The sequence below is a fragment of the Corvus brachyrhynchos genome, unplaced genomic scaffold (genome assembly GCF_000691975.1).
Source record: "Corvus brachyrhynchos isolate BGI_N302 unplaced genomic scaffold, ASM69197v1 scaffold10, whole genome shotgun sequence".
Taxonomy (NCBI): domain Eukaryota; kingdom Metazoa; phylum Chordata; class Aves; order Passeriformes; family Corvidae; genus Corvus; species Corvus brachyrhynchos.
This window is the reverse complement of record NW_008236180.1, coordinates 9673184-9698382: the sequence shown is the minus strand read 5'-3', so window position 1 is coordinate 9698382 and position 25199 is coordinate 9673184. Positions and strand designations below refer to the sequence as shown.

General features: G+C 46.5%; 1 long non-coding RNA gene across 4 annotated transcripts in view; it reads left to right on the top strand.

Annotated features, from left to right (window-relative positions):
- Window positions 1-22466, top strand: part of LOC108446908 — a 92429-nt gene extending 69963 nt beyond the window's left edge. For 2 of the 4 annotated variants that reach the window (XR_001862243.1, XR_001862245.1), the window contains exons 5-8: window positions 2806-2888; window positions 7175-7344; window positions 9102-9445; window positions 15993-16405. This is a non-coding gene — a long non-coding RNA (uncharacterized LOC108446908). The other 2 variants (XR_001862248.1, XR_001862247.1) reach the window with 2 other exon arrangements.
- Window positions 22467-25199: the final 2733 nt, after the last annotated feature.

The window sequence follows — 25199 nt, the reverse complement described above, 5'->3', positions numbered from 1 at the left end:
ACTGCTTCCCACCATCGATAGGAAAAGAACTCTGAGATCGTTGTGTCAACCCTATAACCTGGGGAGCAGCAAGAGGGGAAGGTAAAAAGGAGGGAGAGGAGGAAAACCACTGCCAGGAGCAGCGCCAGGCAGGCCAGGTGTGCCCTCGCAGGGGGACCGTGGCTGGGAGCCCATCCCACAAAGGAGGGCAGTGGTGTGCTGGTGCCAGGCTGGGGCTTTGCCTTTAACTCTGCTGCTGGCAGCCTGACAGGCACATTACTCCATGGAGCTGTGAAATTGTCCTACTGCTTGAAAATACCCGTAATAATTGGGAGCAGTGTGTGGAGCTGTTGGAGCTGTGGATGAAAAGCCTCATCTCTGAGCAGGGAGCTGGTGGTGTTTTTATTGTTATCAGTTACCTGCCAGAGCGACCTCTCGCTATCAGTTATCACCAACAGCCACGTGTTTTCCTTTTCCAGCTCTTCTCCCTGGAGTCACGTACCCCCCATGGCACACAGGGCACCCCAAGGTGGGGATTTGGCACCTCAGATCTGCTGCCACTTTGTGCAGCAGCTTCCCTGGCTCCGCTCCAGAGCACGCGGTGCCCTGGCCAGGCTGAGCACAGGAGCTCCCCCTCAGCCATCCCAAATTCAACACCAAAATGAAAGCCCAGACGGTCTCTGTACTCCAAACAGAGACAGCTGGCAGTCTCTGACTTCCAGACGTCAAACAGCCTTGTGTTTGCTCGGATTTTACCTCCAGCTAATCAGTTAATTGGAGTTAAGTACTCTGAGACGTTACACATCCCTCTTCTCCTAATGAAGAGGCCCCGCTGCCAGCCGGGCTCCCGAGTCCACCCACAGCTCCCTGCCCCTCCAACGTGCTTGGAATTATAAACTAAGGAAACACAGTGACAGGACAAGGGGAATGGCTTCAGTGTGACAGAGAGGAGGTTTAGTTCAGAGATTGGGAAGGAATTGTTCCCTGGGAGGGTGGGCAGGCCCTGGCACAGGGTGCCCAGAACAGCTGTGGCTGGCCCTGGAGGTGTCCCTGCCATGGCAGGGGTGGCACTGGATGATGTTTAATGTGCCTTCCAGCCCCAACCATTCCATGATTCTGCTCTGTGCCATGGCCTGAAATGCTCTGCAGCTCCCTCTGAGGCTGCCATTATATTTTAATGAAGACCAAATGAATTCAGAAATATGAGAAGAATGGAAATAGGTACAAATATACCAATTTATGCATTTAGCACTCCCCCCAGAATTTTTGATTTTCTTCTTCTTCTTTCCCCCATCACAGCTCAGGGTTTTTGTGTTTCAGTAACAGCTCAAACACCTGGTGAATTCTTCCAGAGCAGCCTCATAAATTCTCTTCTGGCTCTTCCCAGGTGAACAACTGGTTTTTAAGTGCAGCATAGAGGTTTATCCTCATTTAACCACTCCTCTCGCCATTTTTGATCTCTGAAGGCTGAGATTTCAGTATTAAGTAAGATTATAAACCTGTGGTTTTAGAAGCTTTCAGAAGCCCCAAAATATTTGCAGCCTTACCATTCATTGCAGGGAGATCTCCAACTCTGGGACATTGCAAATGTTATTAAAACAGTTTTGAGGGGTTTTTTGAGCAGAAAAGGAGATCTGTTTTTTCTTTGTTTTTCCTAATCTGCCTCAGAATGAGATGAGATCCCAGACCTTGCTGAAGATCTGCTCCTGACAGCCAAGAAAGTTTCTCAACCAGTTCTTTCAGAGCTGGTTCTTTCATAAAACTTTATTTCTAGAATTCTGGGGGTTTTCAGCTTGAATCCTGGTAGGATGTTTTAGGCAGCTGCATTTTAATCTTTAGCATTAATTAACTTGGTAAAGTATAAAGTAGCAGAAGCATGGATGACAATACTAATGAAAGTAATAAAAACAGATTAATGACTAAATCCAAAGAAACAGAATCCTCTGCCTCCCTGCAAACATGGATATTAATGAGATTTCCTTTGTTTCTCTCCGAGGGTGGGCAGTTTCTCCCACCCCACAAATCTCTGCAAGTGTCAAAGAGTTTTGTGTATTTTGTGCCTGGTTCCAGTTAGAGCTGCAGGCAGAAACTGGTAAATACAGTGAAATACTGTTAGGAACAGGAATTTCTGACCTGATAGTAAAAGTGACAAACCAGAGCCCTTAATGGGATGTTTTTTTCTTGAGGTGACCAAAGAAGGACAGGTGGCTTTGCTTGTGGGTATTTATACAAACTGAAGTTCTGAGGTTGCTTTGCTTGGGTAGGAGAAACAAACATAAAGTTTTCAGTGTCTACCCAGTTTATCATGGAAATTTAAATATATGGAAATGGACCAAAAGAGGTGAATTAGGGAGATTCTGCCACACCAGCTGCTGGCCTGGTTACCTGCTCGAATAAATAGGACCAAGTGTCTTGAGGACAAATGAAATAGAACCGTGAGTGAGCAGTGCCTGTACCTGCTGCTGCCGGGCACTCAGCTCTCCGGAGCCCCTGGCACCTCGGTTTGTGCTGAGGGCACCCTCCCCTCCCTGCCTTTCCAAGGGCAACACAGCGGCGAGTCACAGCCTCTGCCCGTGGGGTGGGACATAACAACGCCTCCGTCTGCCTGAGCCTTTGTCCCGGGAAAAAGGACTGAAAATGGACTGAAAAGAGAAGAGGTTCAGTCATTCCCAGCAAAGGCATTTCTCCGGGTGAGAGAAACTCCACAAGGTGTGAAAAGTGTGCGAATTTTTTTATGTCATTAGTACTTCATGACACTTGTTTAAAGGAGCCTCAAACATTTTAACGTATTGAATTCTTTCATTTTCTGTTTTACTTTTATATCAGGTCCTTTCTACCCAGATGACTGGAGAACCTGTGGGTAATGAAGCAAGAAATACTGTGCACATAAAGGCTGATCGATGGTGAGGGTGAGAAATTTTTTTCAAGCAGTTTGAAGCTCTTTGGGTTTTCTTAGTGCTACTTTAACTCAGACTTCTGAGAACCGCTGAGGCATAAGAAGTCTTTGTTAAAATTCATTACTTCTTTCCTTTTATTTAAAGAAGGAGAAATAAGAGACTGCTGATGAGTTACATGGAAAGGTCAGAATTGACAGCAACTGTAAAGAAGAACAAAACAGCTTTAAAACCTCATCCCTTTCTGGTGATAAATAAAGAGCATGATCTCAATTATTTTGCTCTTCTAAGGACCTGTTTCAAGCGAAGATTTTTTAGTACATGCAGTTTCTCCTCTCAAAACAAAATATGTTGACAGTAAGAAGTGCTCCTTCCTTTGGGTGAGCTTTAATCCGTGAATTCTGAGAACCCAGAACCAGCGCTTGTCTCCTGCTCCCCAGGGCCTTGGATTGTACCCCACCGAGGGTTGTACACGTGCAGTGACAGCCGGGATGTGCCTCTGTGTGTTCCATGAAAACGCTGTCGTGGTGAGGGGACCACACGAGTCCCAGCGAGGGCTGGGAAAGCAGCGGAGCAGCTGAGCTGGTGCTGGCCGCGACAAATGCGCAGGATTTATGCTCCTGAACTTTGAGCCAGTGAAAACTTGAGATCTCGTCTGTTTCACCGCCACAGCAGCCGTGCCTGGGGCTCTGCAGCAAGTGTGTGTGAGCAGGGAACGGGCCCTGGATCAGCCAGCCCTGGCAGCACCACCCGAAACCTCGCCCAGCTTCATTCAGGCTTTTGTGGAGACCCTTGTGGTGCTGGATCTGTGCTCTGGGGATAACAGCCTTGCTCAAAGCAGAGCCAGAGGTGAAAATCCCACTGTGTCCCTTCTGGGACTGTGGGTGCTCTGATTTTTTACTGAGCTTATCAAATGTTACAGTAACGGAGCTGCTGAGTCCGCAGCTTCAGGAGAGAGCGGGGAGTGGAAGAGAGCACCGCGTGTTTGGTGTTGGACATCAGCCTTCCTTTGCCACCCAGCTCCTCTCCAGAGAGCCACCTCAGCATCCTTTGGGGCTCCAGGACAGGGATGTGCTGGTTAATGCCCCCAGAAACAGCCCCAAGGCCCCTCCAGTGGTGCTGGGGCTTTGCTCTGGGAGTCTCCCTGTGCTGGTGGCCAGTGGAGGCCTGGTCCAAGCCCCCTGAGCCAACACAGGGATTTCTCTCACCTGCTGGGTGCAGATCTGGCCCTGACTCATTAACCCCCAGCAAGAGCAAAACCCCTGCTCGTCCTGCAGGTGCAAATCTCATCACCAGATAAGGAACCTGGCCACGTAAACGAGAACATCACAATACACCGCTGAGCCTTAATAGCAGGCATGACATTTGAGCCCACAATTAATGAGCTCCCAGCCTACAGCCAGCCTGTCCTTTGTGGCTGGAGGTTTGACTTGGGACTCTGTGGCCTTTCAGCAGAAGCCCCGGGATTCCCCAGGGAATCAATCCTGGTTCCACTCAGGCCTCGTGTGAGGGAGGAGAAGCACGGAGGGCTCCTATATAAATTCATATTTCATGTCAAAGCCCTGGAACAAAGAGTCTTCAGCACACACACATAAATAATTAGTGTGGTTATAAGCTGGCTGGATTGCTTTTAATTGACTGGATGTATGTATTTACTGACTTTGAAGTGATGCCAAACTTCCCTGCTAAATCCAAGGAGTTGACTTTCCCTCTCCCAGTGCTTTCTATGTGCTGAGCAGTTTGCGACTTTCCCTAAGTTACAGAAGGAAAAGGCTCCCCTCTCGTGGCTGCGAAGGAAAATGGCATTTTCTGCACTGTATTCTCCACTTCCTGAGCTGCGGAGAAACAGAAATAAGTGATAGAATTCCAGCCGTCCTCCACCCCAGCACGGAGCCCTGCCAGCTGTGCTGCAGCAGCGGTTTAGCAGCCTCTGCCCTGTTTGCTTCAGGGAAAGGGAAATGTCTGAGGGGAATTGACTGAAGTTATTTAAATGACAACTAAAAGTCATGATCTGTATCGACAGCCAGAAACGTTAGAGGAGAAGAACAGATTTAAAGCTGTTTTGCATTTGCTCTTTTAAAATACTTTCTTAGTAAATGTTGACTTTTATGTGTTGGATTTATTTTGCTCTATAAAGTCCGCTCTCAGAGTGACCTGATAGATAAATGTTCAATCCATTCTGTAAATCAGAAGGCATTCATTCAGATGAGCAGGTTTTCTATTTTTATTGGGTTAGAAATGCTGACAAGCATCTGTTATTTACGGGACACCTGATTTCACTTTCAGGTTTTATTCAAAAGCAGTTTCCTGAAATTCAATTTAAAAGCCATAAAAACAGCAGCTTAAAATTATTAGTTAAAAGCTGTCTTGAAATGCTTTGGATGCATCAGGAAGAGAAGCCATAAGCTCACACAGGCACGGGTTACAATTAAAATTAGGCTTTTATGGACTAAGGAAAGTTTTCCCAAAAGTCAGTAAACCCAAGTGCTTGTTTCTCATCAATGTGTCTGTCAGAGGTTTGGAGCTCACAGGACTCAGCCTCTCACACCTCATTTGTGTGGATAAATGGGAAGAAGAAGAGAAGTTTTCTTGCTTTTTCAGCTCCTTACTGGTTTCTCAGTGCTGAAGGACCTCTCATTGAGCACAGATGTACTGAAACTCAAATACACTGAATTTGCTTTTCTCCCTGTTCCTACTCCAAGTAAAGCTCATCTACTCATTTGACTGTCCAGCTTCTTGCAGAATTACTCCCTCGACTTTCTCTACAATATCAGCAGCAGTGATGCACTATTTGAGAATATATAATAGTTTATATAAAATTTGAAATAGCTGGTGTTTAATTTATGCCTCACTCTAAGTTGTTATTATTTCAGATTTCCTCTTTAACTTTGCATATTCTTAAAAGAAACATGCATTTTAAATAATCTGAAGAGCTTTTTCTTAAATATGTATTTGATCTATTGTAGAGACACTTAAATTCCAGGAAATAATATGATCCTTGAGATTTGATGCTGGACCTACAAAGAAATGGTAAAAGTTTTGGATTCAAGGCTATGATCTTGGACAACTCTCGAAAGGAAATACAGAAAAATGTAGTGCAGGAAAGAGGCAGTCTGAAATTAGAACTGTTGTTAACACAAATAGAACAGATTTAGAGTTTGGTTCTTACCCTGGTGCTATTTTTTATACCAAAACCAGGCTAAAATGGGAAGTCTTTTATCTAATGAAAATCCAAATACAAACAATGTCTTTTTGATTTCTAGATTTTTCTATTGAGGAAAACTTACAATGTTCAAGTTATTATTAATACTATTGTTACTGTTATTTATAATGGGATGTAGTAGGCCCAGTACTTTGACACCTACAGTAGAACTGTTCATTTTTAATTATTACTTTGTGGAACTAAACCCTGTCGTTTTGCCCTGTGTTGAGCAGATCTATTCAAACAGACCTGTGTTGTGCTTGGTGCCTCATAGCTGTGCTCAGGGACACACGAGGTGTAACTGGGGCTCCTCTGGGTGAAATGAGCTTCAGAACACAAGCTGCTGTTCTGCTCTACATTGAAGCAATAATTTATGAATCTAATTAGGCTCTGGTTTGCAAGAATGATGAATATTCACATTTTAAATAGCTGAGAAATATTAAAAATGTCTGACAGCTCTATTTGTGCCAGCTCTGAGGGTTATGGGGGAATGTTTTCCTCAGTGTGCTGAGCTTTCTCAGCATCGTTTCTGCCCCATCCCTGGAAGAGTCTGAGGCCAGGTTGGACAGGGCTTGGAGCCATCTGGGATAGTGGATCTGTCATGGCAAGGGGTTGGAATGAGGTCCCTTCCAACCTTTGAGCTTCTCCAAAAGGGTTGAACCATCTCTGAAAAACTTTCTGTTGGCCAAACCCGGCTGACTCTGAGTGCCAGGCTGACCAGCTCCAGTGGCTGTGGAAGGACAGGCTCTGAGCTGATTAATTTTTCACCTAAGTGGATCGGACAGACCAAAGGGGAGCGTGAGGAAGTGTCATTATCCCTGTTCCATGGCTGGGAATGGCAGGCAGTTACTCATTCAAAGTCACACAATAGATGTGTGGGTGCCAGATGCTGGAGATGCCAGAGATGGGATTTAAACCCAGATGTCCTGAGTGCCAGCTCAGCACTAAGTTCATAGCTATCCATCCTCTCAAAACTCCAAGAACCTCTCTGATTCATTCAGTATTTAGAACACTTTGCCTGCCATAAAGAGATACCTCAGAGAACTCTACAATTACTAATGTAACAGATGCCTTTTACTGTCCTGTTTATCTCCTTTAGGAGTGGGGGAGTTCATCCAGCCATGAAGTAAGAGAGCAGCAAAGTAACAACTACAGAGACTTTTCAGAAGCTGCTGTTCCATTGTGTCTGAATTCACTTGCCAGCAACAGCTGGGAAGTCTGTGTTAGGAGAAATCAGTCTGATCCCACTCGATGCTGCAGTGATTTCAGGTACCCTTCTGTAATATTCTTTTCTTTGGTTTCCCTTCATTCTTTGATGCATTTCTAAACATTGCAGATCATAAAAATTGTATTGTTTTCAGATTGATAAGAACCCTTCCTTACACCAGAATAATAAATGGAGCCTCTCTGGTGGATACAATTGATCTGATGTACAGCAAAGGAACACAACTCAAAAAGGGAGCCACTACCTCCAAAAAACACAGAAAGGAAAGGAGGGGGGAATCTGAATTCCGAAGACTCTAAGCATAAATTACAATGGAAGTTTATGGAGTCTTTTGGATTAAACCAAAAGCCAGCCCCATTAAACCAAATGGAGCATTCCTAATTTGACATGTTGACAAGGACAACCCTGCCTCTTCCAAAAGGGAGTTTCAAATGAATCCAGATTTATCTGATGTTCCCAACAGGGGCTGGGCTGGCTCCAAAGGAAGTGATCCAGGCCAAAAGTAAACAAGACGCACATGAAGCAGTTTGTGCCACAAGGAAAACTTCCAGGGAATATGCAGAGAGGAGAAGGGGAGCCAGCAGAATCAAAGCCCAAGATGTCTTTCCTGTCTCCTCATTATGTCCTGTTTCTATTCCTTTGGACAATGTAAATCAGAGTTTCTTCCCCATGAGACCCCTGCTCCTTCCTTTCACTCTCCTCATCTTTGCTTCCCCCAGAAGAGGCTCCATGTGCTGCCTCTCCCCAGCACTCAGCTCCCCCGTGTCCTGCAGTTGCAAGGGAGCAGCCAGAGGTGCTCAGTGCTGAAGTGCTGCTCCTGCATCTGCTGAGGCTCAGCCCCAGCTCCCAGCCCTGCGAGCTGGAGCCGAGCAGCCGCGCTGCTCCCCAGAGCGTGCACACAGTGTGAATTAGGTCATGCTAAAGAGCAAATTCAGCCTTTTCCAGCTGCTCTTACTGTGGCAGACACGTATCACAGTCACTGCAGAGAGCAGGACAAGTGTCTTTTGCATTTGCATTTTGTCAAACTGGGACCAACCTTTTAATTTTCAACAAGACCCCAGGAGAGCTGTCCTGGAGAACTGGGATTGCTCAGCCTGGAGAGGAGAAGCTCTGGGGTGACCCAGCTGTGACCTTCCAGTACCTGAAGGGAGCTCACAAAAAAGATGGAAAGAGACTGTTTACAAGGGCTAGGAGTGACAGGACGGTATTTGGCATTCAGAAATCTGCTCCAGAGACGTGCAATGCCTTCTATCCACGTAACATTTAAATTTTGTGAGTCTCTCACATCAAACGACAGCAGTGCTGTTTGTCCCTGAACTGTGTCCTTTGCTGTCCCCAGTGATAACTGGATGATAATGGCTGTATTCTGGTGGAGTATGACACTTGAAAGAAATATGCTAACAGAATGAAATGTGAAAAATAGATTCCTGGTGCCCCTTGCAGCAGGGAGAACTCTTGCAAAGAGATAGCACAGGATATGGCTGCAGTATGGAAAGTGTGGAGACACTGCACATAAACCAGAAAAGTGACAATCAGTGATTTTATGTGTCTATCCCCCCCAGTCATGTTGGCTTTAATGGCAGTTTTAGGTACTGCCAAGGAAGAGGTTTTATCATATATATACAAATAACTGTATTTATAGATCTCTATGTACATGAGTAGATAGATGGGTGTGCATTTGTGTATAAAATCCCACAAAACCACAGCTTCTTGGTCTGTCTGGTAGAGATTTATTCTGATAATACTACAGTGTATTTGCTGTATGTACTAAGGGATATTTGTTTGTTTGTATTTTTTGTAGGTACTACAAAAGTAGCTGGATTTGGGGATTCAAACAGATGCAAAAATCCAAGGTTGGCCAGATCAGGACTTCAGCTTGCGAGGTGTGAAACACAGAGCTGGATCCCTGCAGCAGCTCTGGGGCAGTGATTCTGCTCGTCTGTCTGTGAGATGCCTTTTGACTTGCTCTCAGCCTTGGCAAGAAACTCACATTTGAGGCTTTGGCTCTCCTTCCAAGGGGGAATATTTAGGCCAATACGGACACTGGAATCTCCCAGTCCTTGAGGAACCAATAGAACCATGGGCAAGTTCCACTGAATGTTACTGGAGAGTTCGTTTTAGAATGCTTCGGAGCAGGCGGTGCAGGTGGGATTTGGGGAGAACCCGTGTGCCTGGGAGGGGAGCTCCTGCTGGGCTCGGGACACTGCACAGCCCGAATGGTGCTGGCCTTGGCCAGCAGCTCATCAGCCTCTCCCCGGAGATGGAGAGAGGGGGGATGGAGGGAGGGTGACTCACAGGGGTGTCTGAATCATCGGGGCTTCCCCGGGGCGAGGCAGGGCTGGGCTCGGGGCCCTGCCGCGTGTCCGGGCAGGGATGGACGGAACAACTTCCAGCTCCCCGGACCTCAGGAACGGGAACAGCCTCCTCCCACGGGCCTGGGGGTACCCACAGGTGGCAAACAGGGAAGGGATGTCCTCTCCTACATGACACTGGTACCAGTGGTTCCTGTGAGTTGTGTTTGCTCTCCGGTTCCAGGTCGGGCAGGTTCCCTGCGGACTCTGTGGGCTGTGAGCGGCTGCTGGGAGCTGCTCTGCTCTCCTGGCATCACCCCCTGCTTCCACCCACCCCTGAAAATCATCTCTGGCCCAAATTGGAGCTGTGAGCTGTACCACATGCTCTAAATGAAGTGCTAATTAAATACTTGTACTTAATGTAGACAACATTTCTTTGAGAAGGCTGTAATGCACTGCAGATGTCCCGAATCCCTTGGAGAACAGCACAGGGAACAACGTGCATGTTGTGTCCCTCTCTGAGGTAGGGATGGAACCTGGGTGGTTGTGACTGGTAAGGCCTAATGCTGCAACAGCCCCTGTCTGATCCAAATTCCCACACACGTTCTCCCACAGTGGCCTCAGGATCGGGAATGCTGCAGGTGCTTCCATCTGGAGGCACACTTGGACACGTGGGAGGGAAATGGTGGAGATGTGGAACTTAATGGGTACCCAGAGTCCTGAAGAAAACAAGTAAGAACTGGTGGATGCTGCAGAAAAGGACCTCAGTGTCCTGGGTGGGGCCCCAGCCGTGCAGGAGGAGCTGGCAAGTGGTTCCTGGCTCGGGCAGGCCCAGTGCAGACAGAGCTCCACACCAAAGGACCTGGGAGGCTTTGGGTTTAGCACTAAAGCCCTTTCTGGCAACAAGAGAAAGGCTGAAGACCCAGCTCTGGAGCAGCTGGTGGCTCTGCTGAAGTTCTTGCCACTGAAATCATGGTTGTTCCTTAGGTTTCAGGGTCAGCAGCCATCAGGCCCAGGAGAGCCACATTCCCCAGGTTTTGGGATGTGCTGAGCCATTAACGGACTGTGTGTCCAAGTCCATTTCCAGCCCAGACTGCCCGTGAGCAGCTGGTTCCCATGAAAGCTCTGCTGGGCTTAAGTCCAGCTCCAGCTCTGTCTTGAGGGAAGGGTTGGAGCAAAATGGGTGTCTTTGTGCAGAGCCAGGCTGGGCTCCATGAGACAAACGCAGGGCTGTGCGTGCAGGGGTTCCATCTTCCAGCATGGATTGTGCTTATTGTGCAATGTTAGACCAGTTATTTTTATTACTTATTTATTTATTATTATTTATTGTTGTTACTGAGTGAAGCCAGCATGTTCCTTGCTGGAAGAAGGACCAATGTGGACTGTACTGCACTGAGATCCTGCCTGCAGTGCCCAGAGTCTGCAGGTGTGCTGCTGTAAAAATTCATGGACTATTTCCTCGTTTCTTTCAAAATGGTTTGGCAATGTGGGGAGTGCTTTTCAGGGTTCTGTGCTCTCTTGGGAGGAAAAGGAGGTAGAAATCTAAGAAGATGCAGGAATAAGAGAAAGGGGGAAGAGAGAGCAGATGGTGAGGTGGAGAGCTTCCCTTAAGCAAGTATTGCACATTGAGGATGTGAATTCAATTGCCTGTTGCTATTTATTGTGACCACATAAAATTCAAAGTACTTGAGTATTTAAATAGTTATAGATTCAGAGATGAGTCATGAAGCAGAGCTGATCTTCTATCTGTGGCCATGGTGGTGAATGGTTTCTTTGCAAGGATCTTATTTCCACCTTCTCTGCTTTAGTGGCATTGTCATTCTCAGATTGTTTTGTTATAGAGAAAAGGACAAAATGAATAAAATGAATGCTTCTGAGGCTCTGTTATTACAGGCTCACACACTGCTGCCCAATATTGCAGAGATATTCCAAGTTCTCACTCTCCAAAGAGAATTCATTGAGAGACAGGGTTACCTCCTCACTCTGCTTTTGTTGGACATTTCAAGGGGAATTTTTACTGCTGTTGGTGAGCAGGTCTCTGAGTCAAGTCTCATTTTGCACATCTTTTGCCAAGAGACAAAGTGTCATTGGTGTGATAGGCACTGCAGGCAACCTGCACAAGGCGGGGAGTGCAGGGGAGTGTACCCAGTGGTATGAACTTCCAAAAAAAAGAGAATCCTGCGAAGTTCAGCTCTGCATGTGGAAATGGATCTGATTTTAATTTTTCAAGGTTAATTCTCCTAATATTTCTGGGTAGGACAATCTAGAATAGGCTGAAATTTGTGCCGTAAATAGGATCATTCACATGAGATGTATTTTGACACGAAATGTTCTCTCTTGCCCAGAGGCCAGGCAGCTCTCAGGCAGCTCCTCAGCCCTGGAACCATTTGTCGTGGTGCCATGGTGGTTTTCTCTTCCCCCAAAAGAAGAGTCAAGTTTGAGAGAAGACAGATCCTTGTCCCAAGGATGATGTTGGAGCCAGGGACCTCAAACAGAGGCTGCTTTTGGAAGAGGGATGTTGAGGGTTGTTAATGCTGGAGAGGGAACTGACTCATCACATCATCAATTCTGCTCCTCTGCCAGCACAGCACAAAACCTCTTTTATCATCACACTCTCTCTTTCTTCTTCAGTTCTTTTTAAAAGGAGTTTAAAGCTGCTCAGTGCTCTTGCCTTGCCCAGCCTGTTGCAATTCTCTGGTTGCTGACTCCACTATGGGGTGATGGAGCCCCTCTGCCCTGTGCAGGAAGACTCTCCCCATCCTCCAGGACAAGGCAGGGATGAATTTCGTGGCTCCTCACGCTGAGCTGCATGCAGACCCCTCAGATGTAAGGAAACTGAGCTTTCCCATGTGAGTCCTTTGCCTTAATCCTGCTCTGTGAGCTGCAGCGAGCTCTGTTTGTGTGAGCAGGGACAGCAGCAAGGCCCTGGCTGTGGAATTGCCACGCCGGCTCCGTGGGGCCCAGCTGGTACCAGTTTGCTGGGAGAGTTTCGGGAGCGTGCCAGCAACAGGCGGCTGCTGGGAGAGCTGGAACTGCTGCTCCTCTCCCCACATCTGCGTTTGATTTTCAATCAGAGTTGGTTGGTGAAAAGCCAACTAATCTACAGTGCTCGGGGAGGTTTTTTGTTTGTTTTAAAGGGGCTGGTTGAGTACCACAAAATTGGTTTTTAATACATTTTTCCCCCTGAATTATAAGCACTTTTGGATATAGAGTATTTCATATGCATCTTACGGGGAAATTATCGTTCTCCATTATTTGTTTGTAGCAGTATCTATATGTTAAGCAGGCCCAAGACCTTCCTGTACCAGGGGAACACAGAGCACAGCAAAATGGGAAATCCAATGGTCCTCATGGCACCAGGGATGCTGCTGGGGGCGGGGTGCCTCTTGTCCATCTTCTGGAGCCAGGGAACCTGAGAAGTTTGACTTCTGTGAGAACCAGAGGAGGTCACAGGTTTTATATGAAACTTCTGGCACTTTGTTCAGACTGGTGTCACATCCTCTTCCATTTGTGCTGTTGTGGCAGATGAGGAATTGGCTTTGTACTGAAGATCCATGAAAAATCACTGTTTAATCAGGAACTTCAAAGGAGCGGGAAAACGATCCATCTATGATTCAACCATCTTAAGCTTTAGGGGACAAGTCTGGTACCAAAAAGAAAAAGAACAGAAGGTCTTGGATCACAGAGGTTTTCATTCTTTTATGGCAATTTCTCTGTGACTGCAGTAACAGAAAACACTGGCCTGTAACTGACACAGGCCACTGAAGGACTTCTGCTATTGCTTGCTGGCCTTTATTTAGCCAAGGCTTCATTTGATATGTCACACCATTTGAGAGTCATTCTTCAAGTGGAGCATACAGGTACTGCTGGAAATTGCTGAACCAATCACCCCTGGAACAACAGCTTCCTCTGAGTGTGGGGAGCCCTGGCTGGGGGAGGCAGGGGGCATCAATCACACTGACAAAGAAATAACATAAAAGGTAAAACCAGCCCATGGAGCACAGCAGTCGCACTGTGAACCATTCCCAGTCACACCTCAGTGCTTTGTACCTGTACTTTAATGTGAGTTAGTGCAAATCAGTGTGAAAATCCCCCTTGGTCACCCTGTGTATTACACACCCTGCACCCACACAGCCCTGGGTGCTTCCTGGGATCCCAGACACCTTCTCTCCATTGGATAAATGTGATCTTTCAGTCTGCAGAAGTTACACTCCTTTTTGTTAATATGATTATTATTCTATAGCTGGTGATTTTTTGGCTACAGGTGCAGGCTTTAGTGATGAAAATCCACAAGCCCCAGCCTTGCTCTGCCAGCAGGTGTGACAAGCAATAGTTTGACTTGTTAGAGAAGTGGCTTAAAAATCTGAAAATAATGACTGTGTGCTTGTAGAGCAAAGCCCAGCCTCCAGGAGCCCACATTTCTTTCTGCTGTATGGCAAAAGCTTGAAAGGTCCCTTAATAATTGACAGCCCAAGCTAAAATCTCTAATTCCTTTCTGGCTCGTTGTCTTTTTGCCATCAAAGATTGTAACTCCAGGGACAGGTTCTTCTCTGCCTTTTGTGGAAAGTGGAACACACAGAATTTTACATCTCTACTTGTTTCAGTCTCTTTGTGGGGCATTTTTAGGGAGCTGGGATAGCTTGGCCTGTCTCCTGTGGTGTACGTGGGGGCAGTACCAATGTAAGATGAGCAATTTTAGCTTTTTAAGGTTCTTAATTTAAATTTAGGGTTCTTAATTGCAATTTAAGGGTTTTAGTTGGAATTTCTTTCCTGCCTCCATGCTTGGCCTTCCGAAAATGGGTTCCTTTCTTTAATTCTTTTTTAAGGAAGGAAGGAAAAGCGTTGAACTTGTGTCTGGCCTGTTCTGTTTGAACAGAGCCCTGTGTGTTACCCCCCAGCACACAAAGGGGCTCTGTCCAGGGAGAGTTGGCTGGGAGGGTCCTTATTCAGGATCCTTCATCCCTCGTGCAGCCAGGGCAGATTTACAGCAGTGAAGCTGAGGAAGGGGAACAGCAGGCCCATGGTGTGAGGCAGGGCTGGGGTTATTTATGAAGATGTGCTGAGGAGCAGAGGAAGATCTGCCAGCCTGGCTCTGCAGGGTGCTGGTGGCCGGTGACATGTCACAGTGACAGCTCAGGGCTCCTCAGACACTGGAGTCTCCTTTGGAGGACAGGACGTGTGGGAAGGGAGTCCAATGGTGAGACATTTCTTGGACAGTAAAATCAGTTAAAGGAAATAATGCTCCTGCTGCTCCTGCTTATGTGAAGCCTCAGGACCTTCACCAGGCCAGGAAGCCACGGGAAGAGGTTCAGTTCCCTCTTGGCTCATTTTCTCCAAGCAAAATAAATGCCAAATGCATCAGAGGGGATGCAGGGATGAATGGGGAATGTGCTTTGTGGAGTCAGCAATTCCTCCTCCTTGAGGGGCTCAGATCTTCGCCTTCCCCTGTGACTCTGCTGGGTTTCAGTGAGGGACCAGCAGCAGCTCTGGTTGTTACCCAGGAGCCCAAATCCAGGCCAGGCTCTGCCCAGCTCCAGCAGGAGCATCCTGGGGCTGGGCTGAGCTGGGCTCAGGGTGTGCAGTATCTGCTGCTCCTTCACAGATCCGCAGCTTTCCATGGCAATATTTGCTCAGCAGCCAACTGCCAGGTCATGAGGAAGCCTTCTCACACTCCCTGTGTGCTGGTGGTGTGTGTTAGAGGAGAAATTGCATCTCTTGGCACTGGTGGAGAGGAGAGCTGCTCTGGTTTCCGAGGCGTTGCTTCTCGGTGAGTGTCTCCAGCTGCTGCTCTCCCCTCACCCAGGGCACTGACTCATGCTTTTTGCCATCACAATAAGTCTGTTTTCATAAACAAAATTAAGTGCGCTGTGTTTATTCATTAGGGAGATTTGAAGTCTCTCAGCAACCAAGAAATATACTTCGTGGGATGAACTCCTCTCCCTATTCCCCCTTTTGTCTTTTAACAGCTAAATTAAAAAAAAAAAGGTTTGGCAAAACACTGGCCTGACGCTCTCAGGGGGTCATTCTGTGTCTGTGGTGTGCAGCACCTCGAGTGAGGGTTGTTCACTGCCAGCCGGGTTCGTACAGCTCAGGGACTCGGGGCTGTACAGAGGGACATTTCAAATTGCACAGAGATGAATGGGAACACCGGGGCAGTGAATGAACCAGGCTTTAAACAGCACTGCAGGTGAGCAGAGCACAGCGAGGGTCCTGGGGCCAGAGGGAGAGAGCTTTGTCTGGCACCTGGGTGTGCCAGTGGCTTCCTTACGGCTGCTGTGGGCAGGACTGGGCAGGGCAGAGCCAGGCACGGCTGCGATGTGCCAGCGCCCTGCTGGCACTGCCAGTGCTGCTGCTGCTCTCTGTGGGGTCACCTCATCCCAGTCCCTCCTCTCCTCCCACAGGGAACACAGCTGGACCCAGCCCCTGATCCCAAGGGGGATGAAATCCAGTTTGCCTCCAGCGCTGGCAGATTTTCACCTGGATCCACAGCCAGGTGAGAGCTTCCTGCAGCCACACCGTGCCGGGACTCTCCTTTCAGGAGTCACTCCTCCTGCCACCTGGGATTACTGACACAGGGGAACACAAGCGAAGCAGCTCAATGGCCCAGGTATGATGTCAGACACACAGAGGGTAACCCCAGCCTCCAAACCAGAGAGGTCTGGCTTTGAACGGGGGTTAATAAAGCCTTTTTATTACAGGGTAGAAAATACACCTTGTATTTCTGCCCATAACAGCTTCTCAGTGACTGCCTGATTAGTATGCAGATGTTGTACCCACTGAAGCAGGAATAAATATGGAATTTGCTGTCTTTGCAGCAGGATTTTGCCCATTCTTGAAATCCCACTTTCTACCACATACCAGAAATGAAGTGAATACCTTTCTGCTTCAGGGGGATCCATGAATCAGAAACAAAGCACAGCAGAACAACAGGCTGGTGTTTCTCCTCCTGCAGCACCAGGAATGCTGTGCCAACAGCAGCAATGTCCAGGTGTCCTGTGGTTTCCATGGCAGAGGATTCCATGGGACCTGAGCACAGCAGCTCATGGGCAGAACCTCGGGGTCATTCCTTGCGCAGAGGAGCTGCAGCCACCTCAGATCCATGAATGATGGGGAGCAGGAGCATGGACACTGATCCAGGCTCAGACTGCTGACAACAAGGGTTTGTCCCCAGTTGTCATTGCTGGAGCTGGGGCTTCGGATGAGTCCCTTCCCCATGCCTCAGTTTCACCATCTGTACAAACAAAGTCATAACACTTCCTTGAGAAATTTGTGCTGTGTGGGTGAAAAAACACACTGGATAACGCCAAGGAATTTTGTAATTTTTAAATGTTTAAACTTTGGAATGTTTGGATTTCTCTGTGACTGACAGTGAACGTAGGGGGTCCTCTGGCTCCAGTCCCAGGTGGAAAACTGGATGCAGTGGCACAGGCAGGAAATTGTTGGACAGCAAAGCACCATGTCTGAAGTGTAACCAGATGAACTGTCCTGTTAGATTGTCCTGAGCCTGTGTCTGACCATGATTCCTCAAAGGAAGCCTCTTCACCTGCAGCCATGCTCTCCTTGGTGAGGCAACAAACACCATTTCAGTGCTTTCCTATTTGTGCTGCTGGAAAATGCTCTGGGTAAAGCCATGACTGGTGAGTGAGTACATCTGATTTTCAGCTCCTTCCAGGGCAGCCTCCAGCTCTGTTGTTTATAGAACATGCAACAGATGAGATCGATGCAGAGTGAATTGTTCTCTTCATCACCTTCAGGGGGTTCTGCTCCTCCTCCTGAGAGCCAGGGAGTCCCTGTCGGGGGCTGCTCTTTGCAGACCTTGTGTGAGGCTCTCAGATGACTCCAATGCCTTTCCAAAGAGGTCCTGGTTCCTTCCAAATCTGCAGTTTCAGAACCTAAACCCGCTCCAGACACAGAAGGGATTGCGTGGGCCAGTGATGGGCTGCAGGTCCCCGATGGCTCTGCACCAGTGCCAGGGCAGGTTCCGAGGGCTCACCCAGCCAAGGCCAGTGCCAGCTGCTGCCCCAGGGGTTGCCATGGCCAGGCCACCCCCTGGTCCCTCGGGGGTCTCTCCAGGTGGGCTCCCAGCCCTGGGGCTGTGGCTGGGACAGGGGCTGAGCTCAGCTCCCTGCAGATGGCACTGCCATCCTGTGCTGAGGAACCTGCCCTGCCACTCTCCCGGCCTTTCTCCTTGCTCGGGGAAGCAAAAAACCACTCAACCCTCTCTGCAGTGTAAAGAGCACATTTTCTGTCAGCTTTGCTGTAGTCCCAGCCTGCAGCTGAGAGGGAGCAGTGACGTTCTGAGGCAAAGCGAGGCCCATTCCCAGAGCAAAGCCTAGAAAATCGGACAATCATTTAGGCTGGAAAAGACCTTTAGGATCCCCGATTCCAGCTGTTAATGTAATGCTGCCAGTGTGAGCTACGTGGTCACAGCCCCATTACATTTATTCCTTCCATTTATTCTTCATGCTGTTTGGCCTTTATAAGGGTGGATGGAGCCAATGTGGTTTCTTGTAAGAGCCCTTTATAAAAGCCAACCAAATCCTGATTTATGGAACTGTTTGAGTTTGGAACTGGGGAAGAGAATAAAGGAAAGGAGAGAAAGGTGTTCCTGGCTGAGCTGGTCACTGGAGAATGAAAAGGGAAAGGTCTCAGCTTTACCCCCCTGCTTTTCCTTTAGTGAAGCCCATCATGGAAAAGCTTGGAAATTAAACATCATTTGGGCTTTGATGTCAGGGGTCTGCTTGTGCTGGGGGTATCAGGCAGCTAAGGAGGCGTTCATGGCACTGCTTGTCTTTCAATAATGTTGTATAAAGCGTCCATGAAAAATACACTCAGGCCAACCTAAAACTGCAGGTCAAGCCCAGGGGTGTGAGGAGTTAAACTGCAGTTTGTTACTGCTTATTTCTTACCCTCTAGTGCCCAAGGCAGAGCCCAGCCCTTAAAACAGTTAATAACATTTAGAACTTCTTTAATGGCATTCAACCCCAGAGCTGTTCAGAAATGATGCAGCTGGCAGAGGAAGGGTTCCTGAAGAAAACAAGGCTGGCATGGTGGACGTTGGCTGCTCCCCACACCCCATCCCTGGCCTGAAATCCACTGCATCCAAAATCCCTGGGCGGAGCCGAGCTCTCACAGGTAGTTAGACAGCTGGTAGACTGCAAAGCTCAGAAAAATCCAGCCTTCTACTGTTTGTGTGTATGTCTGTGCAACAGATAATGTTTTGTTTTAGTGGCTGCCTCTGTGCCCTCCTTGATATGGCTGTGATTTGGTCTGTGGAATAAAGAGGTGCCTGGCTATGGCCACTCGTGTGCAGGGTGGCTCCTGCCAGCCTCTCCCACCTCCCTTTCCCAGGTTTTTAGGGCAAGTGATCCCTCACAACCTCAGCAATTTTGCTGTGCAGTTTTGCCCTTTGGGTCAGTAGGAGCTCAAATCCTCTGCTGTGGCTTTGCCTTCCCTAAATAAAATTAATTCAAGCCCCTGAGTTCACTGAGATGATGAATTCAGAGGAGCAGTCAGTCCAAGTAAGGCACAGGGACAGGGAGGATGAGGATGGTGTTGGGTGGGAGCTCCTCTTCCCTTGGAGCAGCCCAGTTGAGCGTGGCCACCTGAGCAAGCCAGTGATGATGTATTTAGAAAAGAATCTGCTCTGAAACTGAAAGGCAGCTTCTTAAATTGACTGAATTACATTTGTATTTCAAAAAAGAAAAAGAAGCTGTAAATCGCGTATTTACACAGCGGAGCACGCGAGTGCTCATACGAGACCCAGATGTTCATTAGAAACATGGATTTTTCTTCCTTGCTGCTACCCTGAAAACTGGGAAAAAAGTCAGCTGTGTTGAAGGGTTACAAAAGAGCGAGTTAAGTCTACAAAATCCAGGAAATTTCCCGTTAAGACGAAAAATCTGGGGTACTGTTGTAGTCCTTTAATTCAGCCCCAAGACATAAATTAAAGCCAGAGGATCAGGTCAGGTGCTCAAGTTCTCAGACTGTAGCTGTGGAATTTCCAGGTTAAGTTACTTAAATTTTCCTGTTGCTGAATAAAGCTAAAACCCTATATGCCATATATTTGCTCATCATAAAATGTTCTCTCCTAGCCAGTAACAGCTTCTTTGTTGGCGAAGCCTGTCTGGTTTGTGAGGCTCCCAGCCTTTGTACAGGGTTTGGGAGTTAAGAACTTCCACATGGCCCTTGCTCTGAGGCTTTTGTGAATAAGCAAAGCAAAGCACTCGCTCCATGGCCAACAAATGCATGGAATATGGTTTGAATTCTCTGGTTTTAAATGCAAAGGATAATATTGATTTTGTTAAGGTAAATGTCTTTAATTGAATGCTGTATAAACTCGACTCTCTCTGGGCCATAATGGGCTCTGGGCATCCCTCCAGCACAGCAGTATGAAAATGTCTCTTTTAGTGTCTCCAGTAGAGAAATGCAGAATTAAGAGATGAAAAAAAGTGACGTGGAGTCCATCCCCAGTCTCTAAAAAGGCATGATGCAGGAGGACATTTACATAGCTGGAAATTATTGCTTTATTACGGTCAAGACTCTGCAGTAGCTGTTGATGTGGATTGTTTGGGGCTTTTTGTTGGGATGGTGGGAATAGAAAATTAAAAGAGGGAAAACAGACATTAAGAGAAAATGAAGAAGTCTCAGTGTGGCTCAGTCTCATCCACAGAACCTGGGTGGGATCCTGACACAAAGAGGAGCTCAGCAGTTCATTGATGATGAAATGCTCTGTACTCTGCACCTTTTGCACATCCCATTCCTGAGCATTTAGGATGGTGACAAGGACAAGAAGACAAGTGGGTGACTCATGATATTCATTTATCAAAGGCAGTAAAGGTATTTAAGAACAGACCAAACACTCTTGCAGTAGATGATGCCCTTTCATTTATTGCTAATCTACCATAGTACAGGCAATATATAAAAATACTTTACAGATAGCAAAAAATCATTACATTGGAGGTTAACAACGTTGTTGTAGGAATGTGAATGATATAAACCCCTTTTCAATTGTGAGTCAGGGTTTTGAACAAGCAATTTGATTCAAAAGACACCTGTTAGGATGATGGGAGTGACAAACGCTCACTCGTGTGCCTATTAAAATATGGCTTTACCTGAACACCCAGGGCAGGCCTGGACTTTGGGGGGAATCACTTCATAATTACAGACAAAAACCTGAGTGCCAGGCAGGCCAGCACTGTTCAGACTCTCTGTGCCCAGGTGTCACCAGCACACTGGGCCAGGCCCTGCTCAGAGCAGGGGCAATCCTGCAGTAACTGCTGATTCCAACAGCACAGCTGGGGATTCCTGGGTTTTAAAAACATTATTCATTTCTGAGACACAGTCCTTCTGGAGCTTTCTACCCAGTGTTGCTATTTTATGCATTACAGAAGGAAACTCACCCCCACCTTTTCCCCAGGTAACCACTCTCTGCAGTCAAGATCATCTTTTACAGCATCAGCACCTTCAGGTGAAATTTATTGCAATGTGCAGGTACTAATTTATATTTTTATACCCCTGAAACAATGAAAATGGCTAAACAAACCTTAAACAGACCAGAGTGGGTTTGATTCTGGCTGGTAGTTACAGAAGTTGGTATCAGCTGTCACCCCTGCAGTTATAACACAGCAGGTACTACAGATACAGATGCCAATCTTATGTCAAACGTTCCCAAAGGTGGATTATTCATTCTGAACTGAGATGAATAAAGAATTACAACCTTCCACGTGTGGTGGCAGAGTGCTGCCTCACAGGTAAGAAACCACTGCAATGTAAATGATGAGGAAGAGTTGATTTCTGGAGAATTTTACAATTCACCCCATCGAGACCCAGCGGTGGCATCTCTTCCTATTGCACAGGAATATGGAACATAAATAACAAACACTCAGAACTGCAGCTAAACTGGAACATCAGATGATTTAAGTGGTGCAAAAATGATGAGGATCTGAATCAGTTTAAGATTTGAAATTAAGACAGTCATTTTCTTGAGTCCCATCTGGCAGAAAATTGTTCCCTATTAAGTAGCAATTTGGAAAGAAATGCAGGGGAAAAAGTCAGATTGAAATATTTAGAAACATATTTCTCAAGCGTTTAAAGCTGTCTTTGAAGTCTTTGGGAAATTTATCAAATACATCTTTTTTTTAGGACAACAACAATTCAACAACAATTGCATAGAAAAGTAAGGCATTCAGAAAATGAAAATTGATCCTTTATAAATACTAACCTTAATCCAAAAGTTATTGCATATTTGGTCAGACAAAAAGCACAGTCACTTTTTTTTTGGTAAAGATATGGATTACAAAATACACTTTAAAAAACATGCTAGCTACTTTGAGAACCGGTTTAGATATGTTATGAAGCAGCAGCTTTTTATACAATACAGAATAACATAGTGCTGGTTTTGGGAATACTCTACATTCAGGAAATGCTGTATTCCTACAGGGAGAATGGAAGGGATACATATTTACATGGATACAAATAAAGCAAGTGCAAAACCCATGACTCTTCTACATTCTTTCTACCAATAAAAACAACATACATGAGACACTTTCACTCCATTGCTGTTGCTCAGATCTTACATTTTGCTCATTCTCATGGAGAAAAACAAAAACAGGACTTCATATTTCATTGCAAGTATCTTCACAAGCAATTGCTCTCCTGGCAAACTCGACTTCCAACACTCATAACAGACAAAAAAAAATCTTCCTGATATCTGCCCACTCCCAATCCACTCTCAGACTGTTTACATATCATGAATGATGGTTTTTATTCTACGTATATTTGATGCAGAAGTTTATAGAAGCTCCTCCTGTATTTGCAGCCAAAGCTTGGATGGAAAAATGGAAATTAAAAAAAAAAAAATAAACACACACACACAACACAAATAAAGAGATGAACTTTTGAGTTCCAATGAGCCCCATGAACTTCATGGTGCAACTTTGATGGAAAATGCATTAGAGTTGTTCACCCTGCAGACAAGATATTTGTAGGCCTTTGGTACAATGGCAGGAAGGCACTGTGGTGAAACATTCAGATAACTGAGGAAAGACAGAACTTCCTCATGTGCAAATATGGCTATCTTCCAGATGAAGTGAGAACAAATTGCTCACAAAATGCTATTAACTCTTCCAAGGTTAAGCTTGTGCTTCTACAGAGAGAAAGTTGTATTAACAAAAATATTAATACTGGAAAAACACTGCTCAGCAAGAACAGGAAATAATTTAGTACTGTATATATTGAAATTCTTCAGCCTAGCTATATGATTTTAACATATCAGCTTCCTTTTTAAAGAGACAACAATGCACAACACTATGTCTGAGGATGCTCCTTTTCTCTGGAAATAAATATAAAGTTGGTTGAAGCTGAATTATTTAACTACTGTTGCATGGAAAAGCAGATGGGGCAGCACAGCCTGAGCTCGTTCAGCTGTGACTGAACCCTAAATGTTGTCTAGAGAATACATGGGGTGAACCCTCCACCCTGAGCTGCTCAGGTGCTGGGAGCCAGCACAGGAGTGACCCAGCTCTGTTCAGGGTGTTCCTTTCTAATCATGAATATAAAATACACCCACAGAGATCAGGGCATGGCCTGGGCTGGCAGGGACCTTAAACAACACCCAGTGCCACCCCTGCCATGGGCAGGGACACCTCCCACTGTCCCAGGCTGCTCCCAGCCCCAATGTCCAGCCTGGCCTTGGGCACTGCCAGGGATCCAGGGGCAGCCCCAGCTGCTCTGGCACCCTGTGCCAGGGCCTGCCCACCCTCCCACAGATAATTTTTATCTTGATTTCTGATTTAAAGCTACCCTCTATCAGTTTGAAGCCATTCCCTGCCTTGTCCTGTCACTACCAGCCCTTGTAAATAGTCCCTCTCTGTGTGGGTGTATTCTATAAATTACATGTATATGTACACAGATTAATACCTATGCATCAAAGATGAGGAAGGAATACAGTCAATGTAAGCGTGACTAGAGCACCTGTAGGGCTAAACCCCCCCCCCCCCCCCCCCCCCCAAAAAAACACAAACAAAAAAAAACCAGCCCCAAAAAACTAAAAAAACACCAAACCAAAATAAAAAACCAAACAAAAAACCAAACAAAAAACAAAACAAACAAACAAAAACCAACACACACAAAAAAATCCAACTGAAAATCCAACCCTCTCTCCCCCTCTATAGCAAAGTGCCTGAAGAACACATCAGCACAGTGGAAATCTGGTGTATTTTGGTTGCAGAGGTCTCTGGGTGCAGCCTGCAGAGCAGTTCCATGCAGCACTGCAGGGCTTTGCCTGCCTGGGTCCCTCTGGCCCCTGAACAGCCTTTGCTCCATGTCTAAAGCCAGATGTTACAGGTTCCAGCTACTCTTTCCTTTTGGGGTTTAAGGTATTAAAAGGACATTTCAGCATCTACAATCCATAAGGCAGAACTTAAAACACTGACCTTGCTGTTTGCTCAGATCCAGCACCACGTTTTAGTTTCCCCCTCTCTTTTCTAAACTGATATTATCTAAAAATAAATACACAAAAAAATTATACTCCTAAATTGATGAGTGGTTGCTGCAATCACCAGAGCAGCAGCATCAGCACATCACAGATCTGAAAAGACCTTCCTGGGCTTCTTTGAGCTTCTATTTAAAATCCAGCAAGAGAGAAGGTTCTGCCAGTAATTTGAGGATTTTTTTTCCTGCGGATGGGTTTTTGGGTTGTCTTCTACATTTCTCCTGTACTTTACTGGCTGGATGATGGAAAACGTTTGATACATCCAAGTGTGAAAATGGGAGATGCATTTGGTCTGTTCTTTTACTCAGCTGCAGCAAAGAACTTCTGATAGGCAACTTCTGGCCTTTAGAATATGTCAGGATCATCTAATTCATCAGACTGCATGAAAATCCCTTAATATGTGTCAGATTCTGGCCCACTGACAGTTTACAACAATCCAAAATAGCTTTCTGAGGCGTGTGAGCCAGTCAGAGTCCTGCTGAGTGCACTCTAACAGGAATTCCCCTGTTCACAAGTCTGGGCCTCAGTTTTGTTTCTGTAAAAGTCAGCAATTAAAAAAAAGCCGTTTTCACCTTGGCAGGTACAGGCTGAGGCTTGGCCATGGCACCAGGGGTGCTGCTGCAGAGCAGAGCTCACAATGAGAGCACCACAATGAGGCATCCTGGCAGTTCTGGGTGATGGGATACAGGGGACTCATTTTGGGATGAAAGATTTGAATCTCACAAAGTAGAAACAGAAGCCAGGGTGTGCCATTAATGCCAGGCTGGGATGTGCAGTGCTCTGCTCTGGTTCTGGATCTGAGCTGGGCTGAATCTGGAGTTCAGAGGTGCTCTTGTGAAATTCAGATTTCTGTTTAAGGGCCAAATTTTAGTTGAGACCCAGGTCAGGCGTTCTGAAGAACCTAATGCTTCTGTCTCCCACTCTAAACCCCAAGACCTTGCAGAGTTTAAGCACCAGTTTTTAGTGGCAGAAAAGATATTCTTCCTGATAGTCCTGAAGAGATTTTTGTTGGACCAAGCACATGCTCTGCAGGGATTGTGTAAAATCTTTCTTGAGACATTGGGGAACCAATTTTGGGGCTGCTCTGCTGTATTCCCATCACCTAATTCCTGCT